The following is a 21,869-nucleotide window of genomic DNA, read 5'->3' as shown; positions in this document are numbered from 1 at the left end:
TATTAAAAGTGCTACTCTTTGTTTTGTATCATATCATTTGCCTGTTATTTTCCCATCCTTTGTCTTTCTGCTTTCAGTGACTTTCTGTTTTAGTATGTCTCTTGTAGGCAACATTTTTGAATTTTTAAAAATCAGAGAGCAACTGTCTCTCTCTATTTATATAATTATAAAACATAATAAAGCCAGAGCCCATCTTTTTTTTAGGAGCCCATCATTTAACAGAAAAGATAGATGTGTATAGTTACAGTATCACTTTTTAAGTGCTATATTAAGGCTATGTAGGGTTGACCAAACCTGGTACACCTAGAGCAACCAAGAATCCTTGAAGAATGTAAGGCATTGTCTAAAATAGTCATCTCCAAGCTCTCTTGATCATATATCTTTTATTAAAATGTTTTGAGCATGTGCCATTTATCTATCTATCCAGTATTTTATATATACTCACATATTTATAAGTTATATATACGCATTACTGTACTAATCAGAGTCTCCCAATTATACTACTGTGTAACTGGGGTCCCAGAAGTGAAAAAATGAGGCACAAAAAGAAATTTTAAGAAATAATATCCTAAACTTCCCAAACTTGATGAAAGACATCAACTTACAGATCTAAGCACCTCAATGAATCACAACAGGATAAATGGGGAAAAAAAACATACACAGGCATATCATAGTCATACTGCTAAAATCCGCCAAAGTAAACAGAAAATCTTGAAGGCAACTAGAGAAAATCAACACACTCAATTCAGGGGAACCCAGATGTGCTAATGACAGCCAAATTATCATCAGAAACAATGGGGGCCGAAGACATTGGAATAAGTCTTAAAATACTGAAAGAAGTTTTTAAAACTGTCAGTGCAGAATTCTATATTCAGGAAACGTATCCTTCAGAACTTTACAAAATAAAAACATTTTGAGATAAACAAAAACAGAGAGAATTCATAACCAGGCTGAAGGGAAATGACACCAGATTGACACTAGGATCCACAGCAGTAGGTGGTAAACTACTGCCCTCCTGCCTGTTTTTGTACGGCCTGTTTTTGTATGATCATTAAAAGAAAAAAAAAATAAAGAGCAGCTCAAAAGCCAAGAGAATTACTGAAAATGAAATGCTAAAAAATTTTTGATTAGCCCAAAAGAAGGAATAAAATGAGCAATGTAAGAACCAAAAACACACAAGACAAACAGGAAATAAATAGCAAAATGGCAGCCCTAAGTCAATAAATACATTAATAATTAATTATAACTAGATCAATAATTACATGGTTACATAAAGGACAAAACACACCAATTAGTAGGTAGATTGTCAGACAAAATAAAAAAGACCAAACTGCTGTCTACAAGAGATATAAATTTGACAATATGTAAGAAACATATTCCTTGAAAAGTACAATGTACCTAAATTGACACAAGACGAAATAAAGCTCCGAAAAATCCTAATAATTATCAAAACATTGAATATGCTATTAAAAACTTCTTCACAAAGCAAACCTCAGGCCTTGATGGTTTGTTTTACTAATGAATTCCATCAAGGATTTAAGTAAGAAAAAATACCAATCTTATACAAATTCTTCAGAAAATAGAGGAAGAAGGAATACTTTTCAATTCATTTTATAACTCTGATACCAAAACCAGACAAAAACATTAAAAAAAACTACAGATTGACAGCTTTAATGGAACATAGACATAAACATCCTTAACATGACTTGACTTAAAAATTGAATAAGTAATATATAAAAACTATAATATATAACCAAATGGGTTTATACCAGGAATGAAAAACATTTGAAAAATCGATCAATGCAATCTACCATCTTAATGGAATAAGGGAGAAAAACAATGTGATCATCTAAACAGATGCAGTAAAAGCATGTGACAACATGCAATAATCATTTATAATGTTAAAAAAAAAAAAAAATCTCAGCAAACCAGGAATAGAAGGGAACTTTCTCAATGAGACAAAATGTAAGAAGCTATATCTAAAATCATTAATAACAAAGACTGAATGCTTCCCCCTTAAGATTGGGAACAGGTAAGGTTGTTCATTTTCACCAGTGCAATTTACAACAGCATCATATAAACTTAGGAATAAATAGAGCAAAAGGTGTGTACAACCTCTACATAAAAACTATAACATTTTCATGGATTGGAAGACTAAACATAGTCAAAATGACAATTCTCCCCAAACTGATTTATAGATTCAATGCAATCCCAATACAAATCTTAGCAGACTTTAAAAAAAAAAAAAATGTTGACAAGCTAAGTTTAAAACTGATGTATTACAAGGGACTTGAAATAGCAAAAGCAAATTTTAAAAGAACAAAGACAGGAAACTTACACCAGTCAGTTCAAGACACTATAAATCTATAACAAGCAAGATAATGTAGTACTGGTATAAGAACAGACAAATCAATGAGTGGAACAGATTAGAATGTTCAGAAATAGATCCACACTTATACAGTCACTTGATTTGGATAAGGTACCAAACTAATTCAGTGGGGAGAGGAACAAATGGTGCTGAAACAACTGGATATCCATTTGTAAAGAAATGAAGCCCAAGTCCCACCTCAAATCATATATAAAAATTTGACTGATACACATTGACAAGCCTTTAAAGGTTTCTTTTACATTTTAATTTGAAAAATATTAAAGAAAAATGCAAAGAATGATAAATAACAAAAAGCATGAATATAACACCCAAATTTAACAAACATTTCATAATATATACCTCAGACTTTTTTTAAAAAATAAAAATGTAAGATAATATAAATAAAATCAACACCCTCCAAAAAAAAAAAAAAATTCGCTTGAAGGAGCTCATCGATCCAGACATAAAAGCTAAAATTACAAAGTTTATAAAAGAAAACAATCTGGGAGAAGGCAGAGATTTCTTAGACACAGAAAACAATAGAAAAAAATTGGTAAATTCAACTTTATCCAAATTTAAAACTTCTTTCATCAAAAAACATCAAATAGGCAAGCCACAGACTAGGAGAAAACATTTAAAACCATGTCTGACAATGGACCTGTATTCTAGAATATATAAAGAACTTGAAAACTCAATAATCAAAAAAAGATAAACAATCTAACAAAAAGTAACCAAAAGACCTGAAAGTAACTTCTTACACAGGTAGCTCAATGGGCAATAAGCACATGTAAAACTGCACCATCATCATCAATCTTTGGGAAAATTAAAACCACAATGAGATACCACAACACACATGAAATAAAATTAAAAGACTGACAGCCAAATGTTGGTGAGGATATAGAGCAACTGGAACTTTTACACATTAATGGTGGTGATGTAAAACCATTCTGGGAAAAAGTTTGGTCTATCTTACTAAGTTCAACACATAGCTGCCCTTGGACCCAGCAATTCCACTCTTACGAATGCATACTGTATGATTCCATGTTTATCAAGTTCTAGCTAGAATAGGCAAAACTAATCTAATCAGAAGGGTGGTTGCCTGGGGGCCAGGAGCCAATAAATGGGAAATTTTTAGTGAACTAGAAATTCTACATCTTGATAGTGTGTGAGTTACAGTAGGTTAACTATTGTCAAAAATGTACAATTAAGATTTGTACCTCTCAGCATATGTAAATTTTCCCTTTAAAAAAACTTAAATAGGGTGCCAGTAGAAAGTTTTTAGTAATATAAATCTGAAATCCCTTATCTGAAAGGATTATCCCAAAGCCTTCAGGGTTTTACTATTTCCTAACATCTAGACTAAGGCAACTATATGTAAAGTCAATAGTATATCCCATATAGTTCTATATTCAGAATTATCACTGGTGCAGAATAAATAAAAATGATCAGAAATCTCCAAACCAAGAATATAAAATAACTACCTAGAAGATATCAACTCCTATCACGTACGCGAGAGCTGAACATCCAAGGGAAATTCCAATACATTGAAGGCCACAGTGATGACATACAGCATTGAAATTCGACTCCTAAGTATCCACCTTGAAAAATACTGAAACAGGTACACAAACAGATATGTACAAACATGGTATAGGGTATTCTCTGGAGCACTGTTTGCTATTGGAAAAAAACTAGAAATTCACCAATCTAAATTCATTAAAAAGTCAACCAAACAAATTATGGCCTGTCCTTACCGTGGAATTCTACACAGCACATAAAAAGAATGAGTTAGATTTATATATATTGCCATGGAGAAATCTTCAAGACAAATTGTTAAATGAAAAAAGTAAGCCACAATTACAATATCTACAGAATAAATTTATGTAATACCTCCATAATTAGAAATAACTTAGTTTTAATAACTAACATAGCATTGATTTCAATCTCTGAACTATTCATGAGAAGAAAGAGCCTTAAAATAGAACAACTCTGCTAAAAACAGAGCAAGCTTCAACTATTTTAAAAAGCAAGAAACTGAACAAACAACTCTACTTACTGGAAATAAGTGGTTCTACCAAATAAATACGTTATATTTCCAGGCAGAAAAGAAATGAAACTAAGCCCCTTTGCTTGAGAATTACTTATGGCTCAGTAATTTATCTGAAAACTAAGTATTTGGTTAAAAAATATCATTTTACGTAAGTACAATACTTCATAGTTTCCTACATGCTTTTATATACATTACCTCATTTTATCCTAGTAACCCAGTGTGATAGGAAAGACAATTTTATATTTATTTCAATTATTTAGATGAGAAATCTGAGGAATCTAAGGCTTAGGGAAGTTTAGTGACTTGCCCAAGAGATCACACAACTAATAAGTAGTGGACTAGAATTGTCCATAGCCTGCTATATGACACGGGAACCCTAAACAAACAAACAAACAAAACCACTGCTAAAGGGACTTCTAATGCTCATCTCTACCAGAATTTCCATCCCTTCCAGACACACAGGAGAATTACACTTCCCTATCCAATTTTGTGTTGGATGGAGGCCTTATGACTAGTTCTGGCCAACAGGATGAGGGCAAGATCATCATTTCTGCCCATAGACATTTATCTGTTGGGCAAGACTCCCTAGCTCTACTCTTCCCTCGTTATGATGAACCCTAAAAGCATTATGCTAAGCTTATGAAGATATAAAATGATACAATGATCTAAAGCAGAGAATATTCCTAACTGGTGGTAGCATAAGCCACCTTCCAACTTTCGATTATCTATAACATTCATGCAATACATTTTTTTTCTTTTTAATTTTTTTAGACAAGTTACAGGTTTACAGAAAAATCATGTAGAATATAGAGTTCCCATATACGATTCCCCCAACACATATTTTGCATTAGTGTGGTATCTTTGCTACAACTGATGAAACAGGATTATTATAGTTACATTACTAACTATAGTCCATTAGGGTTCATTCTTTGTCTTGTACAGTCCTAAGGTTTTTTAAAAAACTTTTACTCGAGTAACATATATACAAGCTAAAATTTCCCCTTTTAACCACATTTAAATATATAATTCAGTGGTGTTAATTACATTCACAATGTTGTGCTACCATCACCACCAACCATATCCAAAACCTTTTCCATCATTCCAAACAGAAATTCTGTCTGGGATTAACAGAATTAAGCATTAACTCCCCATTCTCTGTCCCACTCTATATAAATTTCTGTATTCTAATTTCTAACTCTATGCATGCAGTCAATTTTTAAATGTTAAACAAGAATGTTCTCAGTTTAACCATGCAAAGAAAACAGAACCCAATCCTTACTTCTCTATATCCAACAGAAGTAGTGAACTCAAATTCTAAATCACACACTAATCTAAGTTCAATTTTATATTCTACTGTTTTCTTTTTCTTAATGATTATGAAATATCAAAATGCAGTTATGTTCAAAATCAACATTAAGATTTTTGTTTCTAATAACATGATAAAACCATCTCTCTTTAGTAAGGAATAACAAGGGCCAAGTTTGAAAACTCTTTTCCTAATAGAGAACTAAGTACGGACAAATACTGTAAAAACTAGCCTACTCTATCTCCAGATTCAGAGATGCTGTTCCCTTTGTGTATAACCTGATCGATCCCTGGAACTCTGGGTATGTGTGTGACACCTGAAACTCAGAGCTAGAGCTCAGCAGATATGAATGTCAGTATTAGCGCATATAGCAACTGGTAAAAAAGCTGGAAAAGAGTCCAGACTTCAATTAGAGATATGAATGAAGCAGATCTAGTTAGGACTAGGGCAAATCAGGCCAACGGGTAAAGGACGATACTGACTGTGTTTTAAAACTTCGACTTCCATGTGAGACCAAGGGAAGAGATGTTTAGTTGGTGCAGGATCTATATTTCCTAAACAATTTAATTCATACAGTTTGTTCAAATACCATAAGTACATGGATCTTTGAATAGGAAGTGAGACCTGGTAGGTCTGTATAGGTTAGTGTGAAATAGTGACACATCTCAAAGTAATTTAGGCAGAGAATAAAAATATATATGCAGGGCACCCCTGAGGAGCTGGGGGAAAATACAGTAGTGTTGGACTTCCTCACCTGGATTGTTGCTGATGTTCTCACAAACATTGAAAACTGGCGGTTTGGTATACCGAGCCCTCTTTCTTGGGACTTGCCCTCATGGAGCTCGTTACTGCAAAGAAGAGGCTAAACCTGATTATAATTGTGCCTAAGAGTCTCCCCATGAGTACCTCTTTGTTGCTCAGATGTGGCCCTCTCTCTCCAGCCAACCCAACTGGGCAAGAGAACTCACTGCCCTACCCTCTATGTGGGACCTGACTCCTAGGGGTATAAATCTTGCTGGCAACAAAGAATACGACTCCCAAGGATGAATCTGGACCCGACACTGTGGGACTGAGAACATCTTCTTGACCAAAAGGGGGATGTGAAATGAAACAAAATAAAGTTTCAGTGGCTGAGAGATTCCAAATGGAGTCGAGAGGTCACTCGGGTGGGCACTCTTATGCACTATATAGATAATCTTTTTTAGGTTTTAATGTACTGGAATAGCTAAAAGTAAATACCTTAAACTATTAAACTGCAACCCAGCTGCCCTGACTCTTGAAGATGATTATATAACAATGTAGCTTACAAGCAGTGACAGTATGATTGTGAAAGCCTTGTGATCACACTCTCTTCATCCAGTGTATGGATGGATGCGTAGAAAAATAGGGACAAAAACTAAATGAAAAATGGGGGGAAGGGGGATGATATGAGTGTTCTTTTTTACTTTTATTTTTTATTCTTATTTTCACTTTTTCTGGTATAAAGAAAATGTTCAAAAAAATAGATTGGGGTGATGAATGCACAACTATATGATGGTACTGTGAACAGGTGATTGTACACCATGGATGACTGCATGATATGTGAATATATCTCAATAAAACTGAATTTTAAAAAAAAAAAAAACTAGCCTACTGCCCAGAAACACACAGATGACCCTTTCTGACATCACAGAGGCTTCACCAAAACAATTTCTTGTGCCCTACACAATTTTAGAAACTATAAACAAATAACTCTCCAGAGGAAAACTAACCTAATTCCCTTTACAAAGTCCTTTCCCAAGCACTATACATACAAGATTCCTGAATATCATTTTTTTCTAGTGAAAGAAAACCACCACACTATAAACACCTGTCACCCCTACTCTGAAAGGTCTAGTCAAGAAACTTCCCCAGAGTTCCAATAGCCATATTTAATCTTTCCAAATGATAGACTCCACAGCATTTCACCAGGGCACTGGGTCTCATGGGAACACCTACTGCTAACATGAGACATTCATCCCCAGAACCCCAGCATGATCATTTGCTGAGAGCTTACTATGTAGCAAGAACTGTGTAAAGCACTACAACAAAGGACTTCACTTACTCTCTCAATATCCATACTGGTATTATTCCAATTCGGTTGACAAAACCAAGGTTACAAAAAAAATTTTTTTTTAAGAGCTTGGGCCCTTGAGGGTCCTCATATATTAAATCCCTTGGTTCCCCAGGCTACTTGTCTATACCAGTCCATATCACCAGATACTACTTTCTATCCTCCACAGTTCAGCGAACTGGCCAATCGGCCTTTTTTCTTTCTGGCTGCCACAACCTGCCCTTTTCCTCCTTGGTTTCTTCTCCCCATTAGACTGGCTAAAAGGCAGACTTTCCAATCTTTTCCCTCATGTCCATATCATATTCTGTTGTTTGTTCTCCTTCCTCTAATCCCTACTAGCACACATCCTTTACTGGTCACTAAAAGGAAATAGATGATTTAATATAAACAAAACACAGATCAAATTTTAGGGAGTCTCAAAAAGTACCAACCTCTCTCATACATTGTTGGTGAGAGTGTAGATTGGTAAAACTTCTATGGCAATACAAAAATCTAAAAAATAAAAAAATCTTAAATGTATGCAATTCTACTTCTAGGAATTTGCCCCATGGAAATACTTCTACACGTGCACAGAAAGATGTTCAATGTACTATTATTTGTAAGACCAGGAACAACTTAAACATCTACCAATAGAAGACTAGTCAAGCAAAGGACACAATACCCATACAATGGAATACTATACAGCCGTTTAAAAAAAAAAACAAGATAAAGTCAGCTTGCTCTCTAGCTATGGTTATATAACCATTTTAAGGATAAATTTTAAATGAAATAAGCAAGGTGAGAATGGTTTATATGGTATTCTAGCACTTATTGAAAAAAGAATATAAAAATGCTTGAACATGCATAGAATATCTGGAAAAATACAGAAGAAACTAGTAACAGTGGTTACTTCTGGGTAAAGGAACAAGCAAATTAAGGGACAAAGGAGGTAAGGATACTTTCATAGTACATACTTTTGTATCTTTTGAATGTTGAAGTAGTGCATGCTGAACTAGTGCATGTTTTGCCTATTAAATTAATTTTTAAATCCATTTTTAAAAAGAAGTGGCTAAGGCTGTTTTTTTGTCCTTAGTAAACATACCCTTCTGTCTCTCTTTAGATGTGATGTAAATGAAAATCTTCTCACAATGAGGCATTCTCTCTACTCTCAGTGCCTTCTCTATTTCTTGATTATATATATGCTATAAATATGATGTCAGAATATCCAGAATAGGTATGAATGTGTCAACCTACACCCTTCAGACTCCAGTGAAATTAATTTATATTTTGGAGAGACTTCAGACAGATATATCCAAGTTCAAACCCCACCACACCTAATATGGGAAAAATCTACTGAGACTCTCTGACTGGGTCTCATTTGTGAATCCTTTAAGCACATTTAAGCTTTAAATAAAGGCAAATGGCTTAACATAGCACACCATTGCGGGAATAAATATATTCCTCTTCCTGTCATCCTACCTCCCCCTCCCTCAAACTCCCAGAAGTCTACACAACAATTGCTGTTGAAAATGAGTTTTTTACTTTTTTTTTTAACCTTCTCTTCTTCCAATAATAGAAAATTCCAGGACTGTCACCTTAATCAGGGCTTCCTTATAAAGCATTCAAACAGTAATGTCTCCCAATCCCTTCTCTAGAATGGATCCATGCACAGATACATAGAGAATCCTAGCACTAACAAAAATTCCTGGCTACTACACTTATGGTTAAGAGTCCCAAAGAAGAAATGAAATGACAGTAAGTTATAAGAGAAATTAATGTCCTTTATACCTATGTACTAGCTGCCTTATTAATTAACCAGCTAAGTACAGAGTGAATATTTGAAATTGTAAAATAAAGAATGAGAAGAATTTCCTGTACATAATCATGAATAACATCCTAGAAAGGAGCTGGTTTACAAATAAATGCAATATTGCCATTAGAGAGGACACATAATGGATATGTGCAAACAGGAATATTCAAGCAACTTAACTAAAGTAGGGACAGAGAAATAACATCTTTAAAACTATCCTCTGTACTTTAACTTATTCAACAAATATTTGCTGAGCACCTAATATGCACAAGGCACTATATATATGTGTCAAACATCTACAGTTAAGAAATAGTAGCTTATAGACCAGTCTAACAGAGAAAAATGAAGGAAAAAAAGATTCAGGTCAAGTCTACAATTCTGAGTTGTCAACAGTTCTTTCCATAGTCCAAATACAGATTTTTATTTATTTTTCTATGCATGAACTTTGTGGTACAGAAAACAACATCGTAATGCAATTTGATTTTCTGTTTAGGAATCAGAGTGGTACTGTGTAACACTTCCCAGATTTTTGAGTTTCGGTGACCAGTGGAATAACAACAACAAAAAGGGCTGATAATTTTCTTTTGGTCAAGAACGTGAAACAAAATTAAAGCAACAACAACAACAAAACTATCTAATTCACTGCCGTCAATCAGTAAACTAATATTATGGAACAAATCAAAATCAAATGACAACCAGATAGGGCACAATGAGAACACATCACTTCTGTGGTATTTCTGCCAAAGATGCAACTTGAATCCAATCATAAAGAAATATCAGACAAACCCAAATTGAATGACATTTTACAAAATAACTGGCCTGTAATTGTCAAGTGTCAAGATCATGAAAGTGAAAGAAAAACTGAGAACATGGTCCAGATTGATGATTAAAAGATGGCCCTCAAGTGGATATTTGGAACTGGATCCTTTGCTGCAAAGGACATAGCTAAGACAAGTGGATCTCAATTTCCTCATGTGTAAAATCAAGAGTTTAAACCAGATCTACTACTCCACTACTCAAACATGAATAAAGGACTCAAAGAGGATTTTGGAAAAACAAACATAAAAAATCTATATTGAAATATAGGAAATGATCTGTATTAGTACTCTAACCATACTGATAAACAGAGGTTACCAGTAACAATCACATGCTTAACCAAAATCAAATTTATCAAATTTAAGTATTACAGGGAAAAGTCTTAAGAAAAAAAATGCTAAACAATACTTCCATCAACAGTACATGAACACAATGAAATATTTTCTAACTATACAAGCTGATATGAAAAGACATCAAGATTTTGTTAAAGAAAATTTAGCCCAGTATATAAAACACATGTATGTATGTTTGCACATATGTGTGTTATGGGCCTGTACGTGCATAGAGCATTTCTGGAAGGATACATTCAAAAATGTTAACAATAACATTTAGGTAAGAATGGATAGTCAAAAAGGGGATAGGGTACTTTATTCTCCATTTTTTACCCTTGTGAACTCAATTCTCACCAACAGATTTAAAAAAAAGTCATCCTAGTAGCAATAAGTACATAGAGCATCCAGATCTTGGTTTCTAGATACCATTCTCAACTAAAATGAAATTCCTTGGTGAAATGGCTGCTTCAGATATTGGTCAGGGTAAGCATAAAGTGAGCAGCAGACATCTTGTACCAGAAAACAAAGAAGCACTCAAAAACTAATGAAGGCATATGAAAAGGACAAATAAGCTAGTGTGAAAGGGCTCCCAATGACCAAATCTGGGACAATATGAACATTGAAAAGAATCACTGAAATTAAAAAATTGTGGAGAAAAACAAGGGAGTGATTACTATAAGAGCCAAGATAGCAGTTAATTAAGGAGGCAGAAGCACATGGTGGGCTTCTAGAATGCTGTGATATTCTATTTCTTGACCTGGAAAATAATAATATGAATGTTCATTTTTTAATTATTTATCAAACTGGACATATTTGTTGTGTGAACTTTTAAATATATGTATTATATTTCATAATGTTAAGACAAAAATCTCAGGAAAAAAAAAGATGCCAAACGAAAACAAGAGCCTTTTAGAAAGAAAATTACATTTTACCTGCAAGAGTACGTAGGCTCTCCTACTTTAAAAACACGACCACAAAGATGAGAAGTTTGTTTGTTTGTTCAAGTTTTGAAAATCCAAACGCAGGATCTTCACCACAAAGGTACCATTCCATTGGTCCCAACAAAACATGCTGTGCCAGCATGTCTTCTTTCTGTGGAAAAGGGTTGGGACCCCTGCAGTATATTTTGGGTACATAGTGGGCTAAATGCTGGTACACTTCTCTGGTGAGGTCAGTTGCTTGTAGCCATGTCTTTAAGAAAAATAAAAAAGAAAGAACACTTTTAATCAATGTCACTAAACTGGTAATTTGAATAAACCTCCCATACTTTAAGTTTAAAAAAAATCATACTTATAAAAGAGGCTTAAAAATTGTTTTGTTTATAATACTTGTCACTGAATCTTTTCTTTCCAAAAGGGTAAAATTAATTTATAATTTTCATCTATTAAAATGCCAAGTATTTTAAAATTCTGCTTTATTTACAGTGAAAACAAAATTAAAGTGAAATGAGCCCCACTTGGCAAAATGATTCTTGAAGCAACCTTCTGTAGGCTGTACAAGAAAGTGATCACAACAAATCATTAAAGACATTAGCCACTAAGCTCATCTGGTTTCCTTTCTAATGCCTTACTTTAATGATATTCTGATTGTGATTTGGATTTTTATGTCAGTTTGCCTATAGGAATAACAGGCAGTGAACCTGAACAGCAATACACTAGTTGTATTCTTCATTGACTAGCAGTTTATCTCTCAATCTCTTATGAATATGTCAATCCTTAGGAGACTCTTCTATCAATTATACCTTTTCTTCCTAATCAGCCTCTCTCCAAACCCTTTCCTCTATATTCTTCTTCCTAAAAACATTCCCCCCACCCCACTCCCAAATCTTTATGTCCAAAGAGCCTGTGACAATTAAACTTAGACATCTGATGGGCACCAACTCAATATGTCCAAAACTGAACCAATGAATCTCCTATAAAAACCTGTTATTCTTCCCATTTTTCTATTTCAGTGGCCTATACCAGCACCTACCCAGGTATCCAAACCAGAAAAACCTGAAAATTTTCCTTCTTCCTGTCCCCAACATTCAATCATTATGCCTGGTCCTTTAGGCTTCTTAAATGTTTCTTGAATCCATTTCTTTATCTCCATCTCCACAGCCACTACCTCTACTATCTTAGTCCAACCCCCACAACTTGGACAAGATTAGAGCCAACAATGTCCTAACTTGGGCTCCCACTAGTCTTGCCCCTCTGCAATCCATTCGCCAACCTTGATGCTAGAGTGATCCTGCAAAATGCCAATCTGATCATGCCCGTCAGCTTCCCATTGTATTTAGGATCAAGTCCAAGGCCCTCAACATGTATTACAAAGTCCTTTGCCTTTATCACATTCTCCAGTCTCTTCCTCCTGACCTGTAATGCTCTTCTCTCCATTTCAGAAAGCTATTTTCTACTCATTCTTCAGATCTCAGTTTATGTTTCGACTTTCTCTGAGATGCCTTCTCAGCCTATTCTCCATTCCCACTCTCCAGGCTCTAAACCAGAACCTGGCTTAAATGGGAATTTAATAAAATCTGTTAACTGAATGACTATAAATATGTTTATACTACTTACTGTCACATAACACTGACACTCCAGAAAGATGCTCCATGTTGTTTTAATGAAAGCAGAAATAAAGCAGATCCAGGCCTGCAGCATGGATCAGATCTCAGGTCTCTACAAACCAAACCAAATAAGCCCTAGATAAAGTACCCTTCAAAGCATCTCCTTTCTTTTTGTTTTTCTTCTCTATTTCCTTAAGTCTTAAATCTTTCCCTTTATTCTGTTGTTATTTACCCCTAACTCCCCTGTCAACTCTGCCTATATGTTTATTTGTCATATACTCCTTTGTGTAATTACAAGTCATTTTGGCTCTAAGCCAAGTAAAAACAGAAAATCAAAAAAACATGAAATAAAATTACTCACTTTTACTATAATACAGTTAACTGAATTGCTAAGACAACTCAGGGATCCAATGTTTACCTAAGGATTACAACCTAAGTTCCAATTAAATCCTTGTTAAAAAATAAGTTTATGTCCAAGGATGTCTAACGTAAGAAGACAATATAAAGTCTTCATTTTAACTATTACTTGTGCAATCTTCAGTCTACTTTTTTCCTTCTAAAATAACAGAGAGATTTTAAATATTCATGAGATACCATATAATAACTTTCTATTCAATTTCATATTTTCAGACAACTCGTACTAAAAATATAAAAATCTTGTCTATAAGTTAAGTGACTAGATGGAAGCTTCTAACAGAGAAAACAGTGAAAAGGTTTTCACCCCTAAGGCAAAACTGCTTTTTTCCAAAAGTCACTAACTTTGTTGTGCTTGCTTTATAAAAGTAGGAAAGAGACTAAATTGCTCTTCAAAACAACAGCACTTCTTGAGAGACAATCCTATAGGTTTCAAAGATTCTCTCCCTTCAGAGAAGAGGCACTAAATTTAAAAAAAAAAAAAAAAAAACAATATACATATACTATACGTGTACTATATATACACTTTAAATTCAGAAATTATAAAATCAACAAAAGAAATCAATAGTAAAAGAGTGATAAGTAAATTAGAATCTTATTCTTTGAGCTGAAAGACATTTTTGTTAGCCAAAGATAAATGTCCACAATTTCACCCATTATTAGCAAACCCTACTCCAAAATATGAATGTAGTCAAATTATCCTAAGCAATTTATTTTATTAAACCAGATTTTTCAGTATTCTTAATAATTTATATAATTACAATAATTTATAGTAATATATAACAAAATGAGATTTAGAAAGAAGTACTTATTTGTTTACTAATAAAATATTTTGTATTTCTTTTTCCTTAACCAGTTTCTGATAATAGTTTCCAATGTTACTGGAGCCATAAGACTATCTAATTTTTTTTAGAAAGCAGAATTTTTTACTCTCCTTGGATTAAAATCCTGCAAAAGTGAAGTTTTAGGAGAAATGGGAATGGAAAATATCAGAAAAACAAAAATTACTTTTTAAATAAAGCCTTTAAATGTGTTGTAGATTAGAATTCTCTGAGGCAATTAATTTTCTTTAACTTTTTGGGATCATATAGGTGAATTCCTTCAATCTTATTGCTTAATTTTTCATTCATAAAGCGTAAAGGCAGGCATACATTCCCCACCTTTAAAAGTTTAATACCATTAATGTGAAAAAATGAAAACCACCTAACAGATTGGGGATCTATTACATGCATTTCAACCTGATTAAATTTACACACTTAATATATAAGGCAAAGTACATTTCCATAAGAACTTTACTCCAGAGATACTGAATTTGTGATTATAATATTTTTATTAAAAAAAAATAATAAATGTAGTAAGGAGAAAGAAAGCAGGAAGAAAAAATTTGACTGCCTTTCAGGATAATGGCTCACACATATCTCAAGAATAAAATCTATAGCTTCTCATATTGGTTCTCAACCACATATGCTAACTATAACTATTTCTTTAACATGAAAAATTATTAAGATTTCTAATTACTTGATTTTAACCTGAACTTATTTCAGACACTTGTAAGTGTCACACCCATGTACACAAGAACGTAATAAGCATTCACTATCATATTAGAAATCCTCAATAAGGGAAGTAAAGGAACTGCCAATTCATTCCACTAAAGTAAACACATGACAATGTTTCCAAGAACTTTCCTTTAAAAACAAACAAAAAAAAAACACAACTTTTTATTGTAGTAGCATATATACAACTCAAAATTTCCCATTTTAACCACTTTCAAGTGTACAATTCAGTAGTATTAATTACAGTCACAATTTTGTGCTACCATCACCAACATCCATTACCCCTTTTTCATCACCTCAAACAGAAACCCTGTACCCATTATGCAGTAACTCCACCCCACCCCTGTAATCTGCTATCTGCAGGAGCTTTCCTTTTACTGCATGCTAAATTTAAGCAAAAATTTACACAAATTATATTAAGAGCTCTAAAAACAAAATGAGAGCATTTACAAATAAATACAGAAAGTCAATAATAAAAGACAAATAATTCAATTAAGAAATGGACAAAGGATCTGAATCAACACTTCTCCAAAGATATACAAATGGCCAATAAGCTTATAAAAAGATGTTCAATATCACAAGTCATTAGGGAAATACAAATCAAAATCACATTGAGCTACCACCTCAAATCCACTAGGACGGCTATAATAAAAAAGGTGAACAATAACAAGTGTTGACAAGGATGTGGGGAAATTGGAATCCTCATATACTGATAGTGGGTATGTAACAGAGGTGCAGCTGACTTAGAATAGAAAAAAGTCCTGCAGTTCTTTGGACCATTTAACATAGAGTTACCACTGATCCAGCAAGTTCCCTCCTAGGTATATACCTAAGAGAAATGAATTAATAATGTCTCCACATAAACTTGTACATGAATGCTCACAGCAGCATTATTCCTAACAGCCAAAAGGTGGAAGCAACCCAAGTACCCATCAACTAATGAATGGATAAATAAAATGTAGTATATCCACATAATGGAATATCATTTGGCAATAAAAAGGAATGAAATACTGGGCATGCTACAACATGGATGAACCCTGAAAATATTCTAAGGGAAAGAAACTAGTCACAAAAGACCACATATTGTATGATTCCAATGAGATGAAATGTCCAGAATAGCCAAATCTGTAAGAGTCAGAAAATAGGTTAGCAGTTGCCTAGGATTTGGGAGGCTGGGGGGTAATGGCGCATGGTTGCTAATGTGTTCCGGGATTCTTTTTGGGGGATGATGAAAATGCTCTAAAATTGATTGTAGTGATGGTTGCCCAACTCTGTGTATATATTAAAAACCACTGAATTAAATTGTATGCGAGTTTTACCTCAATAAAATTTTCTGTCCATAAAACTGTTAAACTTTTAAGCAAAAAAATACATAACCATTTGTGCTGGTTTGAATCTGTTATGTAACCCATGAAAGACTATGATCTTTAATCCATTCTTGTGGGTGCAGACTTATTGAGATTATATCCATGGAGATGTGACCCTGCCCATTCAAGGTGGGTCTTAATTAAAGTTACTGGCATCCTCTATGGGAGGATAAAAGGCAGAGACATTTTGAAGAGAGCTGACACAGACCCAGACATTTGGAGATGCTAAACTAAGAGACGAAGCCCAGAGTTTGCCCCAGAGAAGTTAAGTGAGAACCCACAGATGCTTGAGAAGAAAGCCACAGGAATCAGAAGCTGAAGGCAACGCAATCCAGGAGGAAACACAACCAGCACACGCCAGCCACTTGCCTTCCCAGCTGACAGAGGTGTTTCGGATGCCATTGTTTTCTTCAACCAGCCACATGCCTTCCCAGTTGACAGAGGTGTTCTGGATGCCATTGGCCTTTCTTCAATGAAGATATCCTCTTGTTGATGCCTTAGTTTGGATACTTTTATGGCTTCAGAACTGTAAATTTGTAACCTAATAAATCCCCTTTATAAAAGTCAATTCATTTCTGGTATTTGGCATAATGGCAGCTTCAGCAAACCGCAACACCAATTTAGACATACAACACTATATAAAATTGCTACAGTGCCCATGTAATTCTTTTATATTTAGGGAAAAACAATGTATGTAATTCTTAAATGATAATTACTCATTGGAACATGATATTATAATCAAATCTAAGGAGCAAGAAATGTAAATAAAGGGAAGAGCCAAGAAGTGTGGAAAGTCATACTTGTGATGGAATCAATTCTATCAAGAAAAAGAGAAGACTGAAGAAAGGGCCACATTAATATCTGTTCCAGTTTTCTAATGCTGCTGTTTTGCAAAATACCAGAGATGGATTGGCTTTTATAATGAGGGTTTATTTGGTTACAAAGTTACAGTCCTAAAGCCATAAAAGTTCCAAGCTAAGCATCAACAATAGGATACCTTCACAGAAGAATGGTCGTTGGCGTCCGGAAAACCTCTATTAGCTCGGAAGGCATGTGGCTGGCATCTGCTTGCTCCCAGGTTGCATTTCAAAATGGCTTTCTCCCAGGATGTTTCTCTCTAGGCATCTGGGGATGTTCTCTTGGTTTCTCCAAGGCAAACTCTGGACTAGCAAAAATCTACTTTCAGTGGCCATCTTCAAAATGTCTCTCTTGGCTACAGCACCGAGCTCCTGTCTGAGCACTTACAGGGCTCCAGAGATTTAATTAAGACCCATGTTGAATGAGTAGGCCACACCTCCATAGAAATAATCTAATCAAAGATATTACCCACAGTTGGGTGGGTCACATCTCCATGGAAACAACCTAATCCAAAGATTCCAACCTAATCAACACTAATCCATCTGTCTCCACAAGATTTCATTAAAGAACATGGGCATTTTGGGGGACATAATGCATCCAAACCGGCACAATATCCAAAGCTTAAAATACTTAGAGTCAGCTTAGAAGCTTTTTATCTCCGAAGCATACTAGTTAGGACAGATAGGATCACAAAAAGTCCTTCCTCTTCATACTAGAAATAAGACACTATGTAAATAAAATTTGGAAAAACAACACTAGTGCTCAATTTTAAACGGATGTGATCCCAACAAATTATCAGTAACAGAGGTTTAAAGGCTGCAATAACTGCTTTCTTTACTTGTTTACCTTCTCTAAAATTTACTTTCAACCTGAGAGGGAAACTTTGTTAATTCATCTTTATTTGTGAAAAGGGCTGTCCTGGAACCTAAGCTGAGAGTTTAGTTCTAAGTGTTATGCTAGCATAACTCAATACAGAGTAAACTCTTCACAAAGTAAAGACAGGTTACATTAGCTGAGGAGACCTTTTTTTTTTTTAATTCATTTTATTGAGATATATTCACATACCATGCAGTCATACAAAACAAAGCATACATTCACTTGTTCACAGTACTATTACATTGTTGTGCATTCATCACCAAAATCAATCCCTGACATGTTCATTACCACACACACACAAATAACAAGAATAAAAATTAAAGTGAAAAAGGGCAACTAAAGTAAAAAAGAACACTGGGTGCCTTTGTTTGTTTGTTTGTTTGTTTGTTTTCCTTCCCCCATTTTTCTACTCATCCATCCATAAACTAGACAAAGGGGAGTGTGGTCCAGATGGCTTTCCCAATCACATTGTCACCCCTCATAAGCTACATTTTTAGACAATCATCTTCAAGATTCATGGGTTCTGAGCTGTAGTTTGACAGTTTCAGGTATTTACTGCTAGCTACTCCAATTCACTAGAACCTAAAAAGGGTTGTCAATATGGTGCATAAAAGTACCCACCAGAGTGACCTCTAGGCTCCTTTTGGAATCTCTCTGCCACTGTAGCTTATTTCATTTCCTTTCACATCCCCCCTTTGGTCAAGAAGATGTTCTTCATCCCATGATGCTAGGTCTAGATTCCTCCCTGGGAATCATATTCCATGTTGCCAGGGAGATTCACTCCCCTGGGCGAGGAGACCTTATATTTTAATATTAGTTTGCCTGTTCTTTATTTGAAGGAATTTGTTGGCCTTCAGACTAAACATTTTTCTTCCTTTATGTTATTGTTCAGAAAGCCATTTTAAGAAGTAAACAAATGTCAAATGTATATCAGTTTGTTGATCTTCACAAACTCAAATTTTAAAGTCCAAATTAATAAACTGTTATTACATTTCCTTTATTCTCCCCACTGCATCCGCTTGAGAATGTCACTGCACAAGAACCAGGAGTGTTGGCATCCAGCCCTGGCTTTATAACTGGTTTCCTCAGGATCCTCAACAAGTTGGAGAAGCTCTATTCACTCAATAATTAGCACTTTTAGACTAGTTATAATAGAGTAAGTATCCTACACCACTGGGCCAACAGATGCCACAAAATTCAGTGAGAGTGAAAACACACCAAAAAACTCTGAGGTAAATGATTAGATATCAATAGAAGAGATCATGGATAAGGAATGGCTGTTTTATTATTACTTTACGGTTTACCTGTAACAGTTTTCATTTGCTTTTTCAAATTTCTCTAGTAAATGAAAGGCAGATGGGGGCTGAAAATCCTTGAGCTGTTACAATATTACACAGAAAGTAAATGAAAACAGAGCTGGACTAAACATGTATGTATGTCAGGACATGGTTAAAAAAAAATCATCATTGAACAGGCAGTCTATTTCTTTACACTTTTCACCTCTACTCCTACTGTCGTTTATTTCCCCCATGACTTTAGTGTCATTAATTCACCTAAGACAGCTTGTCACTGACCAATAACCCCACTGTACCTCCCCTCAAATTTTGTTCCTAACATTAAGATTATTGACTTGTGTTCAGAGGTCACTCCCTTCCTAGTAGCTTTCTAAATTGCAGGCCTTAGGGGTGTGGCCTAAGTTGTTTTGGTCCATTCAAAAACATTCTGGACAATCTTTTCTAATAGGTGTTCCCTGTCCTTTTTGGGGAAAGATGTCATTGAGTTTTATTAATCATTTTACAATTCTTCTGGTTATATTTAGCATATTTCAAATTTCAGTACAATTCTTGATTTGAATGGTTTAAGTTTGGGGCATAACTACTCCTACTATGCTGTGGTCAACCCTCTCACTGTTAGCTTCTATTTGTTGAAGGCTACTCGCTCAAAGTTATTTAGCACTTTTTCTCCATCCAACTACCCCCAACTTCTAGAGAAATTATTTTTTAAATCTCCTAGCCTCCACTACTAGTTTCACACAATTAGTAAATGTGTCCAGATACTACTTCCCAAACTTTCAAGGACGCTGTCGGCTGACCAAACAGGTACAAAAACACACAGTAGGGAAAAATGAAGGAGAACAGTGTCGCTTGCATCCTTGGTGCCTACCAAGGGCAGCCCCAGAAAAAAAGAGTAGGGGCTCGCTTAATGTGGCATGTTTCAGCGGAGGAGGCACTGCTCCGCTTACCTCAGGAAAAGGAATCAGGAAGTCAAAGTAGGGCGTTGACACCAAATCACTAGGAATCGTCTCTTTCCCTCCCATCTTCCAGGAGCTGGAATAAAGGGCAACGGCCCGTGTGTTGGCGACTTAATGGGAAGCTGGGGGAAAGAAGAATACTGCAAGAGCTCTTTGTTGGCCTGGGCAGAAGGGGAAAGTAAAAGTGGCCGGAGCACTATGCAGCTCTGGGACCATTTAAGGATTAAAAGGAAAGGAAGGAGAGGGTAAGGATCGGTGGCCTCCTCGGGCCGTTACTCCACAAGACAAGACTAAGGAGGCCGAAGAGGCCGGAGCGGTCGTTACACCAAGTCAGGGCCGGGCTGCTCCGGGATATCCAGGAGTCGATTCCTCCCTCCCGGCACCACCAGCGAGGGCCCGACCTACACGCCCAGGTCCCAATACTCACCCCCGCGGTATCCTCAGGCGAATATTCCAGCAAACTCCGGTCGATGGCTTGTACCCCCGGCTCCAGCTCCGACGCCATTTCCCTCCTCTTCCCCAGCGCTGACGCCGCTACCGCCGCCCCGAGGGCCGTGGCCTCGCCACAGCCCGGGCGGCCGCGACCGTCACCCCTGCCCCAGACAGTCAGTCCCGGAGCCGTCCAGGCGGCCGCGGGAAGAGTAGGACAGGAAGGAAGGGTGAGGTGAACCGGACAGGAAGGACGGCGGCCTTTACGCTCCTTCCCGGGCCCAGCGACCAAGTGGCAAGTCACCGCCTCGTCTCTGCCCCGGGGAAGGACACAGAGGACCCTAAGCCTGGTACTCTCGCTGGCTTCTACCGCGTCCCGAACGGGAAAAGGGGCAATAACACCCAAGAGGAGAAGAGGGGCATTCAGGGAACTGTAGTCGTCCTAGGCAAGGCCGGGAGGGAGGCGGCCCCCTTATAGGGTGCCCTACGAGGGCATTGTGGGAGTTGTAGTACATCTCCTAAGGAGAGAACGGGAAATGGCAGGTGAGGGGCGGGGCTTCTCTGCACAACTGGAATCTTGGGAAGAGACTAGTGGAAAGAAGCACCCAGTAGGAAAGAGGAGCAGAACAAGACATTCTGGGAATTGTAGTTTTATCCCCCCACCCCGTTTATTTTTGTATCCTGAGGGCCTAGAACTGCCTCTGGCACGTGGTAGATATTCATGTACTTGTCAAAGTCTGGCACGTGATAGGCACTCAAATAATTGTCAAAAGAATGAGTAACAATCTGGAAGCATCTATAAGAAAGTTACTAGAGCTAATAACTG

General features: G+C 36.0%; 1 protein-coding gene across 17 annotated transcripts in view; it reads right to left on the bottom strand.

Annotated features, from left to right (window-relative positions):
- Positions 1-21,531, bottom strand: part of LOC119522776 (E3 ubiquitin-protein ligase UBR2-like) — a 127,247-nt gene extending 105,716 nt beyond the window's left edge. For all 17 annotated transcript variants that reach the window (XR_005214521.1, XR_005214520.1, XR_005214522.1 and 14 more), the window contains exons 1-2: positions 21,042-21,531; positions 11,683-11,941 (exon numbers count right to left, since the gene is read on the bottom strand). The gene's annotated coding sequence lies outside the window, so the exon portion shown is untranslated. The remainder of the gene's footprint in view (positions 1-11,682; positions 11,942-21,041) is intronic.
- Between the last annotated feature and the right edge of the window lie 338 nt (positions 21,532-21,869).

The sequence above is a fragment of the Choloepus didactylus genome, chromosome X, assembly GCF_015220235.1.
Source record: "Choloepus didactylus isolate mChoDid1 chromosome X, mChoDid1.pri, whole genome shotgun sequence".
Classification (NCBI taxonomy): Eukaryota; Metazoa; Chordata; class Mammalia; order Pilosa; family Megalonychidae; genus Choloepus; species Choloepus didactylus.
Note: the sequence above shows the minus strand (reverse complement) of the source record. Positions and strands in the feature narration are given on the sequence as shown.